The sequence below is a fragment of the Bubalus kerabau genome, chromosome X, assembly GCF_029407905.1.
Source record: "Bubalus kerabau isolate K-KA32 ecotype Philippines breed swamp buffalo chromosome X, PCC_UOA_SB_1v2, whole genome shotgun sequence".
Classification (NCBI taxonomy): domain Eukaryota; kingdom Metazoa; phylum Chordata; class Mammalia; order Artiodactyla; family Bovidae; genus Bubalus; species Bubalus kerabau.
Genome location: NC_073647.1, coordinates 146,512,225 through 146,531,643, shown reverse-complemented (window position 1 = coordinate 146,531,643; position 19,419 = coordinate 146,512,225). Strand labels below are relative to the sequence as shown.

Genomic DNA, 19,419 nt, shown 5'->3' with positions numbered 1-19,419 from the left:
AGGAGGAGCGTGGATGACTCGACCAGTAGCTGCAGTGCAGAAGGGTCAGCACAGTGAGGGACAGGGGAATGTGATTCACAGTGCTTTGGGGAGGTTTAGAAAACTTCACTGTGAAGAAAACACTTGAACTTGTTCTTCAAGAGTGACTGCCATTTATCAGAAGAAGAAGGGAAGTGATTCCTTGATGAAACAGAAAGCAATGGACCTGCAAAGGCACAGGGGTGTTAGTGATGCCAGAGTTTCCAACAAAGAGGACTTAGAAGAGCTTAAGTGCAATAGTTTGTTTGGAGGAAGAGGTTAAGATATCTGAAGTTTAATATATGTAGCAACCACATGGTTTTTAGTATAACAACCCAATGAAACCAGAAGTGAGACACATACTTGGAGGCATGCTGTGCTGCTTAGTTGCTCAGTCGTGTCTGACTGTTTGTGATCTGGTGGACTGTAGCCCACCAGGCACCTCTGTCCATGGAGATTCTTCAGGTAAGAATACTGGAGTGGGTTGCCATACCCTCCTCCAGGGCATAATAACTATCTATGGGCTTGGATAAAAATGGCAGAAAGGCCAAAGCACATTGCCCATCTTCCAGGACACCCTTTGGCATCAAATCTGCAGGGAAGTGAAGGGATGTTTTTGAAGTTAGAAGTTTGGTGTGCCTGGAGCATAGGCTATATCTCACTGTATGTTGGACACTAGCATTCAACAGGTTGGGTAGGAGTTTGGACTCTGTGTTTCAAAGAACAGTAGTTCTCAACCTGGAGGCAACTTTGTTCCCAGGGGACATTTAGCAATGTCTGAAGACAGAATTGATGGTTTTGAACTGTGGTGTTGGAGAAGACTCTTGAGAGTCCCTTGGACTGCAAGGAGATCCAACCAGTCCATCCTAAAGGAGATCAGTCCTGGGTGTTCTTTGGAAGGAATGATGCTAAAGCTGAAACTCCAGTACTTTGACCACCTCATGTGAAGAGTTGACTCATTGGAAAAGACTCTGATGCTGGGAGGGATTGGGGGCAGGAGAAGGGGACAGCAGAAGATGAGATGGCTGGATGGCATCACTGACTCGATGGACATGAGTTTGGGTGAACTCCGGAAGTTGGTGATGGACAGGGAGGCCTGGCGTGCTGCAATTCATGGGGTCGCAAAGAGTCGGACACGACTGAGTGACTGAACTGAACTGAACTGAAGACAGTTTTGGTTGTCATAACTGGGGGTGGTGATGTATTAACTTCATTTTGTGGCCATAATAAATTACCCCAAATGTATGGGTTAGAGCAATACGAATTTCTCATCTTATATTGTAGAGGTCAGAAGTCTGAAATAGGTCCCCTTCGACTAAAGTCAAGGTGTTGGCAGGGCCACATTCCTTCTGAAGGCTCTAGGGTCCGTTTCCTTTACTTTTCCAGTGTCCCCATTCCCCCATCTTTAATGCCAGCCGTGTTCTAGTTTTTTCTTCCTCAGACACTCTTAAGGATGCTTGCGATTACATAGGGCTCACCTGGATAATCCAAGGTAATCTCATTGCTTTAAGGTCAGTTGATTAGCAACCTTTAATTCTATCTGCAGCCTTAATTCCCACTTGCCATGTACACTAACATATTTACCTGTTCCAGAGAGTAGGACGTAGATATCTTTGGTGGGACATTCTTCTGCCTACTAGGAGGGAAGGTGCTAGTTGCATCTAGCTGGGAAGAATCCAGGGCTGCTGCTAAACACTCTACAGTGCACAGGACACCACCCACAACAGAGAATTATCTCAGTTAACTCAATGTCAAGAGTGCCCAGGCTGAGAAACCCTGTGGTGGAGAATGGGGTAATTGGTGATTTTTAAGCATGGGTGTGTAAGATGTTTCAATATGTGTTTTAGAGAGATCACTCTAGTGTTTGTGGGGGACATGCATCAATAGAATGAAACAAGCAGGAGGACAGATACTCACAGGAGATAAGCATGGGGTGACCATGCCAAGCATCCTACAAACAAATGGGAGTTGGCATAGAAACATAGCACTTCTGTATTTCTTACTTTTCCACTTTACCAAATTGTTTTCTTGCACTATTGAGCTACATTGAATAGTTTTGTCTCAATAAACCAGTGGTTTTCAACCAGAAGGTAGGTTTGCAGCCTGGACGTATCTGGCAGTTGTTCAGTCATATCTAACTCTTTGCTATCCCGTGGACTGCAGCACGCTAGGCTTCCCTGGCCTTAAGTATCTCTCAGAGTTTGCTCAAACTCATGTCCATTGAATCCATGATGCCATCCAACCATCTCATCCTTTGTTGTCCCCTTATCCTCCTCCCTCAATCTTTCCCAGCATTGGGGTCTTTTCCAGTGAGTTGGCTCTTCATGTCAGTGGCCAAAGAATTGGAGCTTCAGCTTCAGCATCAGTCCTTCCAATGAATATTCAGGGTTAATTTCCTTTAGGATTAACTGGTTTGATCTCCTTGCAGTCCAAGGGACTCTCAAGACTCTTCTCCAACACCACAGTTCAAAAGCATCAATTCTTTGGCACCCAGCCTTCTTTATGATATATGACTACATGGTAATGCCTGTTGACATTTTTGATTGCCAGTGCTGAGGCTGGGAACGTGTGTTACTAGCATGATGGGTAGAGACCTGGGATGCTGCTAATCATTCTACACTACACAGGAGAGACTGCCACAACAAATCATTCTCCTGCTCCAGTTTTCAATAGCCCCGAGATTGAGAAACCGTATATAATGTACTACTTTGTACAAGAAACGGAATTCTCAGTTTTGCTTTCTGGTACCATTTTCTCTCATGTTTCTGGCTTTACTCTGTCATTTCTTCTTCTTTCCTGGTATATGTCAACCACGGCTTTGAATTGGGAAAAATACCATTTTAAAAGGTAATGAAGATAGGGAAAAAATATGGGGTATCTAAACATATGTGTAAGAAAGAATTGAACTGTAAATATGTAATGACGAAAACTGGTATTAAAAGTTAAAACATGGGCAGAGAGGAATATTGTGATTAAAAATAGAGGCTCACCCATGCCGAAAGAGGAAGTAATTAGAGTAAGGCAGCTTCAAACAGGAAATTGACAAAGGGCATTTTACAAGGAATTATGTTTGAAATCTGTTGGTCTCTGGATGGGGGGGTGTGTGCGAGAAGCCTGATGGACCCCCTTCACACACCCCGGCCCACCACGATTGCTCCCACACCCACGTGCAACCCCCACAAGTGGGGAGGGGACATGGGGCATGCACCCCGCCAAAAAGTCAGTTCCCCATGGCAGGTGGTAAGGACAACCACGGATGAGGCAGCACCTGGCCCCCACCAAGAGGGGGGAAACAGGCATGCCTCTCTTACCGTCTGGACCGCCCCCCCCCCCACCCGCCCCACCCTGCCACTTCCAAGAGAGCCACACACAGGACACACATCCCTTGGACCGCAAGGAGATCCAACCAGTCAATCCTAAAGGAAATCAGTCCTGAATATTCACTGGAAGGACTGATGCTGAAGCTGAAGCTCCAATACTTTGGCCAACTGATGGGAAGAACTGACTCATTGGAAAAGACCCTGATGCTGGGTAAGATTGAAGGCAGGAGCAGAAGGGGACGGCAGAGGATGAGATACTTGAATGGCATCACCGACTCTATGGCATGAGTTTGTGATGTCTGGGAAGCTCTGGGAGTTTGTGATGGACAGAGAAGCCTAGTGTGCTACAATCCATGGGGTTGCAAAGAGTTGGACATGACTGAGAGACTGAATGGAACTGAACTGATGTCTGAAATCAGCATAATGCCCTAAGAATTTATAACTTGGGAAAATATTCACTTTTCATGTGCTTTCTCTTGGATTATTTCTCTACTATAATTCATTTCATTTCTAAGGTAATTTTTAACTTGAATAGAGGATAATATTAAGACAAGTTCTTCTGAGATTGAACTGAACTTTCACCAGGATTTTGGAATTTGACGATTGGCAAGAGCATATTTTAGACTCTGAAAGGACCTTAGGCAGCATCTAGTTGCAGCCTCCTTACTTTCCAGTTAAAGACAGGGATTGAAAGAGTTAAGTTCAAACTCAGACAAGTTGAGGGCAGAACCACCCTGAAATCCTCCTTGACTCTCAATACAAACTGCAAAACTTCTGGAAAAAGTAAGCAATCATGAAAATCTAGAACTCTGGCAATCCTTTTTTTCTAGCCCCATTACTTAATGAAACAATTTACTCTAAGTTGCCCAAATCCCATGACTTTCTTAGACCTCATTTGGCTGAACTTCTGGGCAGAAGTGACAGCACTCTTCTGCCCATCCCCACTACTCCTCTACGCCACTGCTCCCCCTCCTCTCCTCCCCACTACGCGCAGAAGAGTCACAGTTCCCTCCCTGCTGCCTGATTCTCAGTCTGTAATGTCTCTTCCTGCTCTTCTGTTTCTGTGCTTGTCATCCACACATCCCCACAGTCCTGTGTTTTTCCTTCAGATCATTCTGCCTCGATGATCTCATTCACTTTTGTGACTTCAGCCATTATCCCTCTTGGGGACACTCATAGTTCTGTGTGCTTGAGCATCTAACATCTATTCCAATTTCTTGCAAGACATCACTCACGTTGCCCACTGGACTCTTCCTGGACTACATGTCTGAAGTGGAACAAATCAATCCCCTTTTCTCTGAGCACACTTCATTTTCCGTATTCCTTATTCTTGGTTGGTGTCACCATTCTTAGGCCAGTTTAGTTTTACCAGGCCAGAAATGTCTTCAGTTTTCCCCCTCTTTTTTTTCCCCTCCTGTCGTCTCCAATAAGTTATCAAATCCTGTTGTGTTTATTTCTCATTTGCTCCATGCTTGAAAGGATTTGAAGAGGAATGTATCCAAGTTCTTACATCTCTCTCCAGCTGTTCCTTCTCATTGCCGCTGCCTAGTTTGGGTCCTCATTTTCTGTGACCTCCTGCTTGGTCACCCTGCCTTCAGTTTTCCCCTCTTCCCATCTGGCTTATGGGCCTTCTATTCCAAAGAAACAATTGTAATCACATTAACTGCCTGAGTAAAAACCTTTGCTGGGACTCAGTGTGTACAGAATGAAATCCAAACTGCTTAGCCAGTCATTTCAAAGCCTTTTACACTATAATCTTAGCTGACCTCCTCCCCTTTCCCTAGGAATTTTCATCCAACAAAAGCAAACTAGCCACTTAGCCAGGTCATCATTAAATTGTTTGTCAAGTGCCAGCTGTGCCCTAAACACTGGAAGTTGTGGAATAAACAGGCATGGCCCTACAAGGTGCTTACCCCTTTGTGAAAGCAATCATTACCAATAAATAAATTGCTGCACTTCCTCAGAATACAATGGCATTATGACAGGAGGACTGTGGTGGACACAATAATGCCCGCCCCCAGGATGTCCAGGTCCTAATTCCTAGAACCCATGGATATGTTACCTTATATGGCAAAAGAGACTTTGCAGATGTGATTAAGTTAAGTATCTTGAGATGGGGGAATGATACTGGCTTATCTGGGTGAGTCTAATGTAATCACAAGGATCCTTATAAGAAGGAGACAGGAAGGTCAGAGTTAGAGAAGATATGAGGACAGAATCAGCCAGAGAGAGACAGACAGACAGATGTAGAAAGAGACAGAGACAGACAGACAGACACATATACTGATTTCAAAGATGCTACACTGCTGGCTTTGAAAATGGAGAGGGAAGCCATGACCCAAAGAATGCGGCAGCCTCTAGAAGCTGCAAAGGGCAAGGGAACAGACTGTCCTTAGAGTCTACAGAATGACAGCGGCTCTGCCAACACCCTTCTAGCCTGGTGAGACTTCTGATCCCCAGAACTGTAGGAGAATAAATAGTGTTGTTTTAAGCCATGACATTTGTGATAATTTGTTACAGCAGCCATAGGAAGCTGATACAAGTACTAAGGAGGTCTGGGATGTCTCACCTGAAACCAGTAGATAAGGAGGCTTTTGCCAAACAAAAAAGAAGGGAAAAGATAGAATGGTATGTAATTAAGAGGGTCATAATATGCTTCAAGAACTTAGATAAATCCAACTGAAAGCACCTAGAGGAGTAGGAAGATGGAGAAGCATGAGTCTGGCTGGGCCTTGAGCTTCATGATACAGCTCAGGATTTTATGATTTAATTTAAAGGTCTCTGCAGGGATTTTTTTTTCTCCTCATTCTGCTTTTGATTGCCTGGTCCCATATCTGAGAAAAGTCCATCATACTTTATGACTTAACCAGATGTCACCTCCAAAGAAATACGTTTTGACTATCATACATGTCATGACAAATTCATGATTTACACAAATGTGAGCTCAGCTTTCCATAGCTAGATTGTAATTTTTTTAAGCCTGCATAGGGGACAGTGTTTCATATCAGAATCTATTCAATGACTGAGGGAATCTGTGTTCTGACAGTGATTCTTCAAATCCTGAGACACACCTTTGAGGCATGATGTCTTAGTCTAAATTTTACTGCATCCTCTTTGGGCCATTGCTTATGATAAAGAGACTGAGATTATAACTGCAAATATGTTCCAATGTGGCAAAAATGGAAAGGGATATGTGGAAATGGAATTAGGTACTGTGTTAGCTAGTAAAGAATGATGTTTTCATTGGCTATTAGGGAAATACACATCAAACCACAATGATATACTAATTCATATGGCAATATAGTCATATGGCTATAATAAAAGAGATAATATCAAGTGTTGGCAAGGATGTGGAGAAATTGAAACTCTCATACACTGCTGGTGAGAATGTAAAATGGTGCACCAGCTTTGAAAATACTTTGGCAGTTTCTCAAAAAGTTAAACATTGACCGTATTACTCAACAATTCTACCTTTAGGTATCTACTCAAGAGAACTGAAAATACATGTACACAAAGATTGTAAGTGAATGTTCATAGCGGCATTGTTCATCATGGCCAAAATGGTGGAAACAATCAAATGTCTATCAACAGATGAATGGCAAACAAAACATGGTGTATTTATGCAATGCAAGATTATTCAGCAATAAGAAGGCCTGGAGTGCTAATATTTGCTACAACATAGATAAACCTTGAAAACATTACACTAAGTAAAAAAAGCTAGTTAAAGAACCATATATTGTGTGATTCTATTCATATGAAATGTCTAGATTAGGCAAATCTCTAGAGACAGAGAATAGGTTAATGGTTGCCAGAAGCTGGCAGTAGGGAGTGATGAGAAGTGACTGCTAATGGATACCTGGGTCCTTTTTGGAGGGATGAAAACATTCTGGACCTTGATAGAGGTGATGTTTGCACAGCCTGAGGAATATACTACAAACCTCTGAATTGTACACTTTAAAAGGGTAAATTTTATGGTATGCAAACTTTAATATCAATTTAAAAAAGAATACTGTTGATGACTTTTAGAGAAAATATATCAATATTGTTGCTACATCATCTTTTCAGTAAAACATAAACGTGAATGAAGAGAGTTATGTAGCAGGCCCAAGCCTAATATGTATTAAATACTGTCCTTGAGGATGCAACGAGGAGGTAGTAACAGCTCTAACAGATTCAATGGAGGAGTCAACAGCCAGCTTGGGATTTTCTGAGACTGGTTACTGTGGAAATTCTGTGTCCTGATTAGTATGCTTTGGAAGCAAGTGCAGAGAAGCTATTAAAAAGATTGTTTTTCAAAATAGGCAGAGACTTTAAAATGTACTTACAATCTTGAAAAATTGCCTGGCCATATCACACTAGAGCTATTGAATAGCCACAGATTTTTAGGAGCCATTAGAACTAAAAGCAAATTGACAAAATACAACACGTCTTGTGCCGATGGACCCAAGAGGATAAGGCTGAATTGGAAATTAATTGAGTTGGGTGACCCCGTGGATCAAGATAAATAACATGGTTTTCCTTCGGTATACCTGGACACTTGTGGAAACAGGTGAATTAACTACTATTCATAGGAGCTGAAGGGCTTCCCAGGTGGCTCAGTGGTAAAATAATATACCTGCCAATGCAGGAGACGCCACTTTGATCCCTGGGTCAGGAAAATCCTCTAGAGGAGGAAATGGCATCCCATTCCAGTATTCTTGCCTGGAGAATCCCATGGACAGAAGAGCCTGGTGGGCTACAGTCTGTGGGGTCGCAAAGAGTCGGACACGACTGAGCGATTGAGCATGCATGCACAGAAGCTGAGGTGTGAATAAGCATCAGATCAATTCTCAGCTTGCATTGTCAATAATTTCTTTTCTCGGGGGTTGAGAAACAGTTAGGCAAGCTGAGACCCAAAGGCGGATGGGGAATGGGAAAAATAAACCTTAGGTGACAGTAGCCACATTGCCTCTGGGTTTATTCTAACAAGGTTTCTGCTATAGTTAATAATTTGGTTTATGGAAATCCTGAACCAGGCCACCAGGTTTTCTGGCTTTTGAGCAAAGTAGCATTGTGCTCATAATGGAACTTCCAATTGATTCTTTGCCCACTTATTTCAGTTGTTTGCTTCAGATTGTTGGTGTTGTTTAGTTGCTGAGTCATGTCCTACTCTTTTTGTGACCCCATGGATTGTAGCCCTCCAGGCTCTTCTGTTCATGGGAGTTCCTGGATAAGAATACTGGGGTGGGTTGCCATTTCCTTCTCTGGGGGATCTTCCCAACCCAGGGATTAAACCCGCATCTCCTGCATTGGCAGGCAGATTCTTTATCACTGAGCCACCAGCATAGGTGATGAGAATAATAAGTGAAATAACAATTATTAATAGTGTTTGTAGAATGCTCAGCAGTTTTTTTTATTATTATTACAACAACTCTGTGGGGTGATAGAGTCAACCTTCGTTTTGCAGATAAGGACACTGAGACTCCAATTAAGAGGCAGCCAGACTTAGTTGGAGAAGAAATGAAGTGAATGGGTTAGAGCTGGACTCTGACCCAGACCACCTGGATTCAAATCTCAGCTGTGCTCTGTGACCTTGAACAAATTACAAAGCATCTTTCTGCCTCAGTTTCATCGTCTGTCAAATGGGGTTAATTAAAGTGCCTACCTCAAAGAGTTTTTGTGAGGACCTCATGGTCTGATTACTTGGAAAGTGCCCAGCACATAGGAAGTAATAAAAGATGGTTAGTAGAGCAAGGTTACATAAATTGGAGGATGTGTCCAGGTCACACAGCTAGGAAGCAACAAAAGTAGGACTTGAATTAGAGTATTAGTTGAAAATATTTATTCTGCACCTACAGTGTGTTCCAGGAACCTTACTCTTTCCACCAAGGCACTCAAAGAGGGCTTAGGTGATCAAATGAATGAATAGACCTGACTGAGTTGGACAACAGCAAAAGGTAATTGAAAATTTATCTTCAAGTTGTTAAGTAAGGTATACTTTTAATGATAGGCATTGGAGGCTGTCGCCCCAGGGATTTGGACTAGTGACTTGGAACATAGGAATTTGCTGGACTTGCATTGTGGATTTGGTGTAACACAAGATATGCCAACAAGCCAGGGGGTAACCTTCATTCCCACACACTAGTCCCAGTAACTTCATTGCATCAGACACTTTTTGGAGAATACTTAGCATGTTAGAAACTGGATAGCTCCCAGTTCAGTCCCAGTTCTCTAGCTGGCAAATGCCATGTCCTTTCTCACTTGAAGCCTGGTGTTCTCACTTCCTCACGCTACCACTATCATGTGGGCTCAAGCTGACTATTGTTCATGGCTAATCTCATCAACATCTTCCCAGGGTAACAAAGCAGCATCACTAAGTTGAAACAATACCATCTACACTCAGATGCTTTTTTTGCTCAAAATCTAACCATAACTCTCATTAACATTTCTAGACTGACTTTGGCATTCTATGAACAAAATAGAATGTTGGGATGGAAGAGCCCTTAAAGGTTTTCTATCCAGTCGAGACATCCCTGTGATGCTTAAATCCTATCTACGACATCTCCAGTTTATGCCCAGCACTGGCCCTGCCCCAACAGAGACCTTCAGAGTTCTGCCTTTTGATTATCATAGACACGGTTGATTCTTCCTGGAATTGCGTTCAAAACAAGCCTCCCTAGGACTTTTATCATGCTACAAATGAATTCTGTCTCTCCCCTCATACAGATTATCACAAATATTGCATTATTGTTGTCAGTAAGGAAGTATAGGTTCGCTTATGAAAGCATCTGTTTATGAAAGCATCTGTTATGAAAGCTTATGAAAGCTTCTGAGCATCAACACAAAGTTTGGTCATATTTTCTCTTTGACAGAGAAAAATCATGGGTATATAAAACCAGAATTGAAGAATTGTTTACATGAAAATTAAACTATTGACCTGAAGGTATCTGTCAAATTACTTAGAGAAATCCAGGATTAGAACTTTCTGTCTCTAGGTTCTTGCTGCTAACCCAGTGAGTCAGGTTTCTTCCTTTGATGATTTATAAGACAACTCAAAGACAGGTACAAGTTTCATATTGTATCACAGAGGGTGGCTCTGGGTCTCTCAGCAAGCCCCCAAAGAGGCATGTTGAATCTGGTTTCTAATGGAAATATATTGTCAAAAAATGGTGTGGTCAGAACGTGTTTGTCAAAATGCCAATAAAATAAACAGGAAAGGCGATATGGAAATAGTAAGCAGCCTTGAATGTCATGGAGTGTGATATGAGTCCCAGGATAACTTCAGAAGCTCAGAGTCATGAACTCAGCAGATATATTGTCGCTCTGCTGCAATGACAACATTTTAATCTTTTAATTTATGATTAAATTGGAAATAAATTACTTTTTCACTGAGGGTGCCCTTTTGAAGATCAGTAAAAAGTGCTATGCAAACGATCAGATATTTAGGTTCTTGTTCAGGGTTCTTATAACTGAAAAAGGTTATTCAGAGTGACAAGATATTTTTTAGAAAGTGAAATAGTTTATTTCTCTTTGCAATATTACTCAGAGTTTCATTTTTTCCCCAGGGGAGAGGGATGGAAGCTAGATGCAGAAGAATCAATATGTCACGATTGTCTACTTTGTCTTTCCTCATCTAGAAATATCCCTTTTGTAGGAAATGTTTAAATAATGCTATGTATCTTACTGATCCCATAAGGTATCATTTCTAATTTATATAAAGATATGGAAGATATAACTTATGTAAATGTTCACTGGAATCTAAAATCATTTTAAAAAGTAAAGTTATTTTTTAAAAGTTCAAACTAAGAACTTTTACTTTCAGAGTTCAGAGTAAGAAAGTTGAATGGTCAAGAAGAAAATTAACTTAGCATACTTACAAAGATTCCTTTTTAGTTATTAATTAAATGTTTCTACGCAGTATTTTGGGCTTCATTCATAGCTCAGTCAGTAAAGAATCTGCCTGCAGTGCAGGAGACCCAGGTTCAATTCCTGGGTGGGGAAGATCCCCTGCAGAAGGAAATGGCAACCCACTCCAGTATTCTTGCCTGGAGAATCCCATGGACAGAGGAGCTTGGCAGGCTACAGTCCATGGGGTTGCAAGAGTCAGACATGACTGAGCAAATAAACCACCACCACCATGCAATATTTTTAGGCTTCCCTGGTAACTCAGCTGGTAAAAATCTGCTGGCAATGCAGGAGACCCCAGCTTGATCCCTGGGTTGGGAAGATTCCCTGGAGGAGGGTATGGCAACCCACTGCAGTATTCTTGCCTGGAGAATCCCCATGGACAGAGGAGCCTGGCTGGCTGCAGTCCGTGGTGTCACAAGGAGTCGGACACGACTGAGCAACTAAGCACAGCACAGCACATGCAAACTTTTTACAAGGCAGAAAAATTAATTTTTTTCTCTTATTTGGAATGACTTCTGCAGAGTTTTAGACCACAATCTATTAGTGTAATTTTTCTGACTGTATGTCTATTCATACAGCTTTTAAGTTCATGATAACACCTTGCTTTAGAAATAAAAATGATTGGTTGGATGTTGCCATATATAATTGGAACATGGATAAATCATTTTCATAAAAATCAAAACTTTTAAAACTTCATGAAAAAATTGTGGGAAGGGCACAAGTTCTGTGTCTTAGTTTGAGTCCGACCAAAGAAAGGACCTGGGTGAATGTAGTTTGTTTGGGAGGTGATCCCGGAAAGCAGGAATGATGAAGAAAAAATGAAATGCCATTATAAATTTGTGTCATAAAATTCACATCTGTGGACAAAGGAATGACCACGATTCTAGCAGGACCACTGGAAAGCTTGCAGAATGCCTCTCAGAATCATCTACCTGTGTTTCTGTTATCTATTTAGGTATAACAAACAATCCCCCAACTTAGTGGCATGACTCTGTGGGTCAGGAATTAAATGATCACAGCTCAGCTGGGCAGTTCTGCTCCACATGGCATCAGCTGAACTCACTCATTTGGCTGCTTTTAGCTGGTGTCTGGGATGCCTGGAAAGTTCAGGATGTCTACACTTATATGTCTGGTGCATTGGTGATCCTCCATGTGGCCCCTCTCCCCGAGAGGATAGCTAGGGCTTCCTCACTGCATGGTAATCTCATGGTATTTGGTCAGCATGACTCACAGGGCCCGCCCAGATTCAAGGGCAAGGGAAATAGATTCCACCTGTTGATGGGAGAAGCAAAAATCACTTGTGGCCTTCTTGGATCTGTTTCAAGCTAAAATATGGGGAGATGGAGAATGTCTCCATTGATTTCTTTTCTTTCTTTAAAAAGTCTTTACTGAATTTGTTACAATATTGCTTCTGTTTTACATTTTGACTTTTTGGCTGCAAGGTATGAGGGGACTTAGCTCTCTGACCAGGGATCAAACTCATATCCCTCTACAATGGAATGCAAAGTCTTAACCACTGGACTGCCAGGGAAGTCATTGCATTGGTTTCTATCCTGAATTGGTTGGACCTTGTAACCTCTTGCAAACGACCTAGTGTTCACTAGAGATGGGACAAAGGTCAGTGTGAGCTTGAACAGAACTAACTTCCCAGCACAATCCTAGCCAAATTCAAAAATTTTAGCACGGGCTTATGGGGAGCAGCAAGTAGAATGTCAACCACAATCTTATTTAACTGAAGGACAGTATAATCATAGACTTCGGAGGTGTGTAAACCTGGGGTCAAATCCCAGAGCCACTATTTACAAGGTACAAATTTCAGTTTCTTCACCTTTAAAGGGAATACAACTGTATTCTCTTTGTAGAAGGTTGTGAAATCAATTGGTGAATGCACTTAGGCCCCATGGGCCATGAGGTGTCATACAGCTATGTCTATTGTTAATTGCTCCATCTGCTTCATTCCTAAATGCCGTTATAGGCAGTGAACATGGATCTTATAATGCTTTCAGAGGAAAAAAGGCAACAATACTATTTTTGGCTTTTTAAACTCTTAAGAAAATATGCAGTACCCGAGGCAACTATGTTACAGTGCAGTTTTTCCTCTACATATTAGGTTTTAAGATTTGTGTACAGTAATTAAAATTGTATAAAAAGTGCCATTTATTTCCTGTCAACTTTCATATGCATACACCCATGAGTAAATGGCAAAATAAGCCCTTTCTTATGCAGAGTTGGGACAAAGAAGTTAAGACTATACATCCAATCCTGTAGTAGTTGTTCTTTAGGTAAGAGTTATTATGTTGATTTTGGAGAAGGCAATGGCACCCCACTCCAGTACTCTTGCCTGGAAAATCCCATGAATGGAGGAGCCTGGAAGGCTGCAGTCCATGGGGTCGCTGAGGGTCGGACACGACTGAGCGACTTCACTTTCACTTTTCACTTTCATGCATTGGAGAAGGAGATGGCAACCCACTTCAGTATTCTTGCCTGGAGAATCCCAGGGATGGGGAAGCCTGGTGGGCTGCCGTCTATGGGGTCACACAGAGTCGGACACGACTGAAGTGACTTAGCAATAGCAATAGCAATTATATTGATTTATATGCTGCCCTTAGGGAATTTCCACATATTCTTTAGTTGGCAGTAGCTGCAGCTGTGATACTCCTTACCCTCAACTGGCTATTAAAGTATCATTGTGCAAAGCTACTTGTTCTTAGAACTTACTCCATTGAGATCCTTCCAATTGACTGGATGTTAATAGAACTATAAGCAAGGTGAAAAGACAGCCTTCAGAATGGGAGAAAATAATAGCAAACGAAGCAACTGACAAAGAATCATCTCAAAAATATACAAGCAACTCCTGCAGCTTAATTCCAGAAAAATAAATGACCCAATCAAAAAATGGGCCAAAGAACTAAACAGATATTTCTCCAAAGAAGACATGCAGGTGGCTAACAAACACATGAAAAGATGCTCGACATCACTCATTATCAGAAAAATGCAAATCAAAACCACAATGAGGTACCATTTTACACCAGTCAGAACGGCTGCTATCCAAAAGTCTACAAGCAATAAATGCTGGAGAGGGTGTGGAGAAAAGGGCACCCTCTTACACTGTTGGTGGGAATGCAAACTAGTACAGCCACTATGGAGAACAGTGTGGAGATTCCTTAAAAAACTGGAAATAGAACTGCCATACAACCCAGCAATCCCACTGCTGGGCATACACACCAAGGAAACCAGAATTGAAAGAGACACGTGTACCCCAATGTTCATCACAGCACTGTTTATAATAGCCAGGACATGGAGGCAACCTAGATGTCCATCAGCAGACGAATGGATAAGAAAGCTGTGGTACATATACACAATAGAATATTACTCAGCTATTAAAAAGAATGCATTTGAATCAGTTCTAATGAGGTGGATGAAACTGGAGCCTATTATATGGAGTGAAGTAAGCCAGAACGAAAAACACCAATACAGTATACTAACGCATATATATGGAATTTAGAAAGATGGTAACGATAACCCTGTATGCGAGACAGCAGAAGAGACACAGATGTATAGAACAGTCTTTTGGACTCTGTGGGAAAGGGCGAAGGTGGGATGATTTGGGAGAATGGCATTGAAACATGTATATTATCATATGTGAAAAGAATCGCCAGTCCAGGTTTGATGCATGAGACAGGGTGCTCAGGTCTGGTGCAGTGGGATGACTCAGAGAGATGGGATGGGGAGGGAGGTGGGAGGGGGGTTCAGGATGGGGAACACATGTACACCTATGGCTGATTCTTGTCAATGTATGGCAAAACCAATACAATATTTTAATTAGCCTCCAATTAAAATAAATAAATTTATATTAAAAAAACACAGAGGAATACAAACAAGTATCTTGGGTTAGAACAGGCTTTCTAAAGCTTAGAGGCATGAGGTGGCAAATGAAGAAATTTAATTTTTGTTATCATTAGTTGATAATTGATATCAGCTACTGGAGTATTATCAATCATTCTTACCAATCAACTCATTCACCAAACAATTCAGCACATCTTAAGTGTTGAACTCTGGCTTTATCAAAATGATAATTGTTACAACTAATATTTTTGAATGCTTACCTTGAGCTCGTTATCCTACTACATGCTTTAAAAAGGAATGGATCAGGCATATAGCCAATAAACTGAGTGACTTGACTCCATTTCCCAGAGTGCATCAGGCCTACACAGCTTACCGATGAAGTCACTGTGATTACATTTCTGAGGCACACCTAGGGACACATGGTTGCCACAATGCAGTGGCAGTGGCAAGGTGACCACAGTGGTAACCACTCTAGGCCAAGGCCCAGAGTGCTCCCAGGAAGTGGCTTACAGAGACATCAAAGTGATTGGCAGTGGCTCATTTGGGGTCATGTACCAGGCATGGCTGGCAGACACCAGGGAACTGGTGGCCATCAGGAAGTTTCTCCAGGACAAGAGGTTCAAGAACTGAGAGCTGCAGATTATGCGTAAGGTAGATCACTGCAATATTGCAAGGCTAAGATGCTTTTTGTATTTCAAAAGGGAGAAGAAAGATGTTATTCAGTTGCTAAGTCATGTCTGACTCTTTGTGACCCCATGGACTGCCTGGAAGCATGCCAGGCTTCCCTGGCCTTCACTATCTCCTGGAGTTTGTTCAAACTCATGTCCATTGATTCAGTGATGCCATCCAACCATCTCATCCTCTGTCACCCCCTTCTCCTCCTGCCCTCAGTCTTTCCCAGCTTCAAGATCTTTTCCAGTGAGTTGGCTCTTCACCACAGGTGACCAAAGTATTGGAGCTTCAGCATCAGTCCTTCCAATGAATATTCAGAATTGATTTCCTTTAGGATTGACTAGCTTGATCTACTTGCTGCCCAAGGGACTCTCAAGACTCTTCTCCACCAGCACAGTTTGAAAGCATCAATTCTTGGTCACTCAGCCTTCTTTATGGTCCAACTCTCACATCTGTACATGACTACTGGGAAAACCATTGTTGTTCAGTCACTCAGTCATGTCCGACTCTTTGTGACCCCATGGACTACAGCACACCAGGCTTCCCTGTCCTTCACTGTCTCCCAGAGTTTGCTCAAACTCATGTCCATTGAATCAGTGATGCCATCCATAGCTTTGACTGTACAGACCTTTGTCGGCAAACTGATCTCTGCTTTTTAATATGCTATCTAGCTTTGTCATAGCTTTTCTTCCAAGGAGCAAGCATCTTTTAATTTCTTGGCTACAGTCACCATCTTCAGTGATTTTGGAGCCCAAGAAAATTAAGTCTGTCACTGCTTCCCTGGTGGCTCAGATGGTAAAGCATCTGCCTGCAATGAGGGATACCCGGGTTCAATCCCTGGGCTGGGAAGATCTCCTGGAGAAGGATATGGCAACCCACTCCAGGATGCTTGCCTGGAAAATTCCATGGACGGAGGAGCCTGGTGGGCTACAGTCCATGGGGTCGCAAAGAGTTGGACATGACTGATCGACTTCACTGTTTCCCCATGTTTCCCATGAAGAAAGATGAGCTTTACCTAAATCTGGTGCTGGAATATGTGCCTTAGACAGTGTACCAGGTGGTCTGCCACTTTACCAAGGCCAAGTTGACCATTGCTATCATCTATGTCAAGGTATACATGTACCAGCTCTTCCAGAGCTTGGGCTACCTCCATGCTCAGGGTGTGTGTCACCCATACATCAAGCCCCAGAACATGCTGGTGGACCCTGTCACCCCTGTCCTCCAGCTCTGTGATTTTGTTCTCAATACTACCGGGCCCCAGAGCTGATCTTCAGAGCCACTGAAAGTGAAAGTCGCTCAGTCATGTCCAAGTCTTTGAGACCCCATGGACTATACAGTCCATGGTATTCTCCAGGACAGAATACTGGAGTGGGTAGCCTTTCCCTTCTCCAGGGGCTCTTCCCAACCCAGGGATCGAACCCAGGTCTCCCGCACTGCAGGCGTTTTCTTTACCAGATGAGCCACAAGGGAAGCTCATTCATTAATGTGTGTGTGGTCAGCTGGTTGCCTACTACCTGAGCTCCTCCTAGGCTGGCCCATCTTCCCTGGGGACAGTGGGGTAGACCAGCTGGTAGAGATCATCAAGGTGCTGGGAACACCAACCTGGGAAGAGATTTGAGAGATGAATCCCAACTACACAGAGTTCCAGTTCCCCCAGATTAGAGCTCACCCCTCGACAAAGGTATTCAAATCGAATGGCCCCTGAGGCCATTGCACTCCACTCTAGCCTGCTCACACTGGAAGCTTGTGCCCAAAGCTTCTTTGATGATCTTCAGTGTCCTGGAACCCAGCTCCCCAGTAACCGCCCACTTTTCCTTTCTTCAGTTTCAGTCCTGTCCAACTCACTGTCCAACCATCTCTCAAAACTGTTCTCATCTCTTCTCAAATGAGGACCCCAACAGGCACTCCCTTCCTCACCCCATCCTCACAAACTTTAAGTCACGCTCAGACCGGCCTGGACTTAGCAGTTGACCAATGCCACAGCTCTTCTCACCAACTCTTCCTGAGGGTGCCACCAACTACCCCTTCCATCTGGGAACCCCCAGGGGGCTGGGAATGGGGGCCATGGCCCACCAAGCTCCTGCCCTGGCTGAGCCCCTGGACTAGGGGGCAGAGGTAATGAGTCCCTCTCCCCACTGCCGGGAGGGAATAGAAGGAAGGACAGAGGATGAGGGGTGGGCATGAGGACTTTCTACCCCTCAGCCCCCTCCACTCCCCCAGGTCTCCACCTCCTTCAACCTCCCTGCCCTCCTGTGTCCCTTGTGAATAGAACCAGAGCAGTGCCTTTCCTCTTCCCTTCCCTGGCCCCTGGGTGTGAATAGATTGTTCTTTTTTTTCCTTAAAACATTGATTCACACCATCCAACCTGGACCCTTCCCTTCCTACAGCTGTGTTCCCCCTCTTGTCCTCTGCCCCTAAGGCTTCCTCCCTCCTCTCCCCACCCTGGAGGGCAGAGGCAGTGGGGGAGCTTCTCATGTCTTAGTTTTCACATTAAGATTTGCCTGTGTACAGACCTCCATTCGATAAATTTTGGCATTAAAAAAAAAAGCAATGGATCACTAAATCCTCAAAATAATCCTAGGAAGTTTGAAGCCAATAAATGGCAAAGGGAGGATTTAAATCCGCTCTGAGAATTTCACCCAGAAAAGAAAATAACATGTGGTCCTTGTTCCGAATGTTCTCAATCTAGAGGGACATGTAATAACAATAATAATGGCTAACAATTATTGAGTGCTTACTTGAGTCAAACTCTTTTAGAATTACTTTATTCGCATGACTTCATTGAGTTCTCATATCAACTGCGTGAGATGTTTTTATTAGCCCAATTATCTAGACAAGGAAGTTTAGACACAGGATTAAGTAATTTTCTCTAAGTTACACAGCTGGTAGGAGATTGGGTCAGGATTTGAATCCAGATAGCCTGTTTTTCCGGAGAAGGCAATGGCACCCCACTCCAGTACTCTTGCCTGGAAAAAATCCCATGAATGGAGGAGCCTGGAAGGCTGCAGTCCATGGGGTTGCTGAGGGTTGGACACAACTGAGCGACTTCACTTTCACTTTTCACTTTCATGCATTGGAGAAGGAAATGGCAACCCACTCCAGTGTTCTTGCCTGGAGAATCCCAGGGACGGGGGAGCCTGGTGGGCTTCCATCTCTGGGGTCGCACAGAGTCAGACATGACTGAAGTGACTTAGTAGCAGCAGCAGCCTGTTTTTAGATCTCTGACTTATAACTGGCACTTCATATAGGCTATTGGAGAAGGCAATGGCACCCCACTCCAGTACTCTTGCCTGGAAAATCCCATGGATGGAGGAGCCTGGTGGGCTGCAGTCCATGGGGTCGCAAAGAGTCGGACATGACTGAGCGACTTCACTTTCATTTTCCACTTTCATGCATTGGAGAAGGAAATGGCAACCCACTCTTGTGTTCTTGCCTGGAGAATCCCAGGAATAGGGAAGCTTGGTGGGTTGCCGTCTATGGGGTCGCACAGAGTCAGACACGACTGAAGCGACTTAGCAGCAGCAGCAGCAGCAGCATATAGGCTATATTCAGAACCTTATCACATGAGATAAAAGAGAGGTTTCTACATGATGCTCTAAGAATGGATAAGAGGGAAAGTCAAACTCTGCCTGAGGAAGCCAGAGGAGATGATATTTCAGGTCATTCTTCAAATAAG

At 43.2% G+C, this 19,419-nt stretch overlaps 1 protein-coding gene and 1 pseudogene across 2 annotated transcripts in view; both read left to right on the top strand.

The window, feature by feature from the left end:
* Positions 1-19,419, top strand: part of ARHGAP6 (Rho GTPase activating protein 6) — a 542,861-nt gene that overhangs the window by 4,636 nt on the left and 518,806 nt on the right. The window lies entirely within an intron of this gene.
* Positions 5,899-17,862, top strand: LOC129639458 (glycogen synthase kinase-3 alpha-like; annotated as a pseudogene).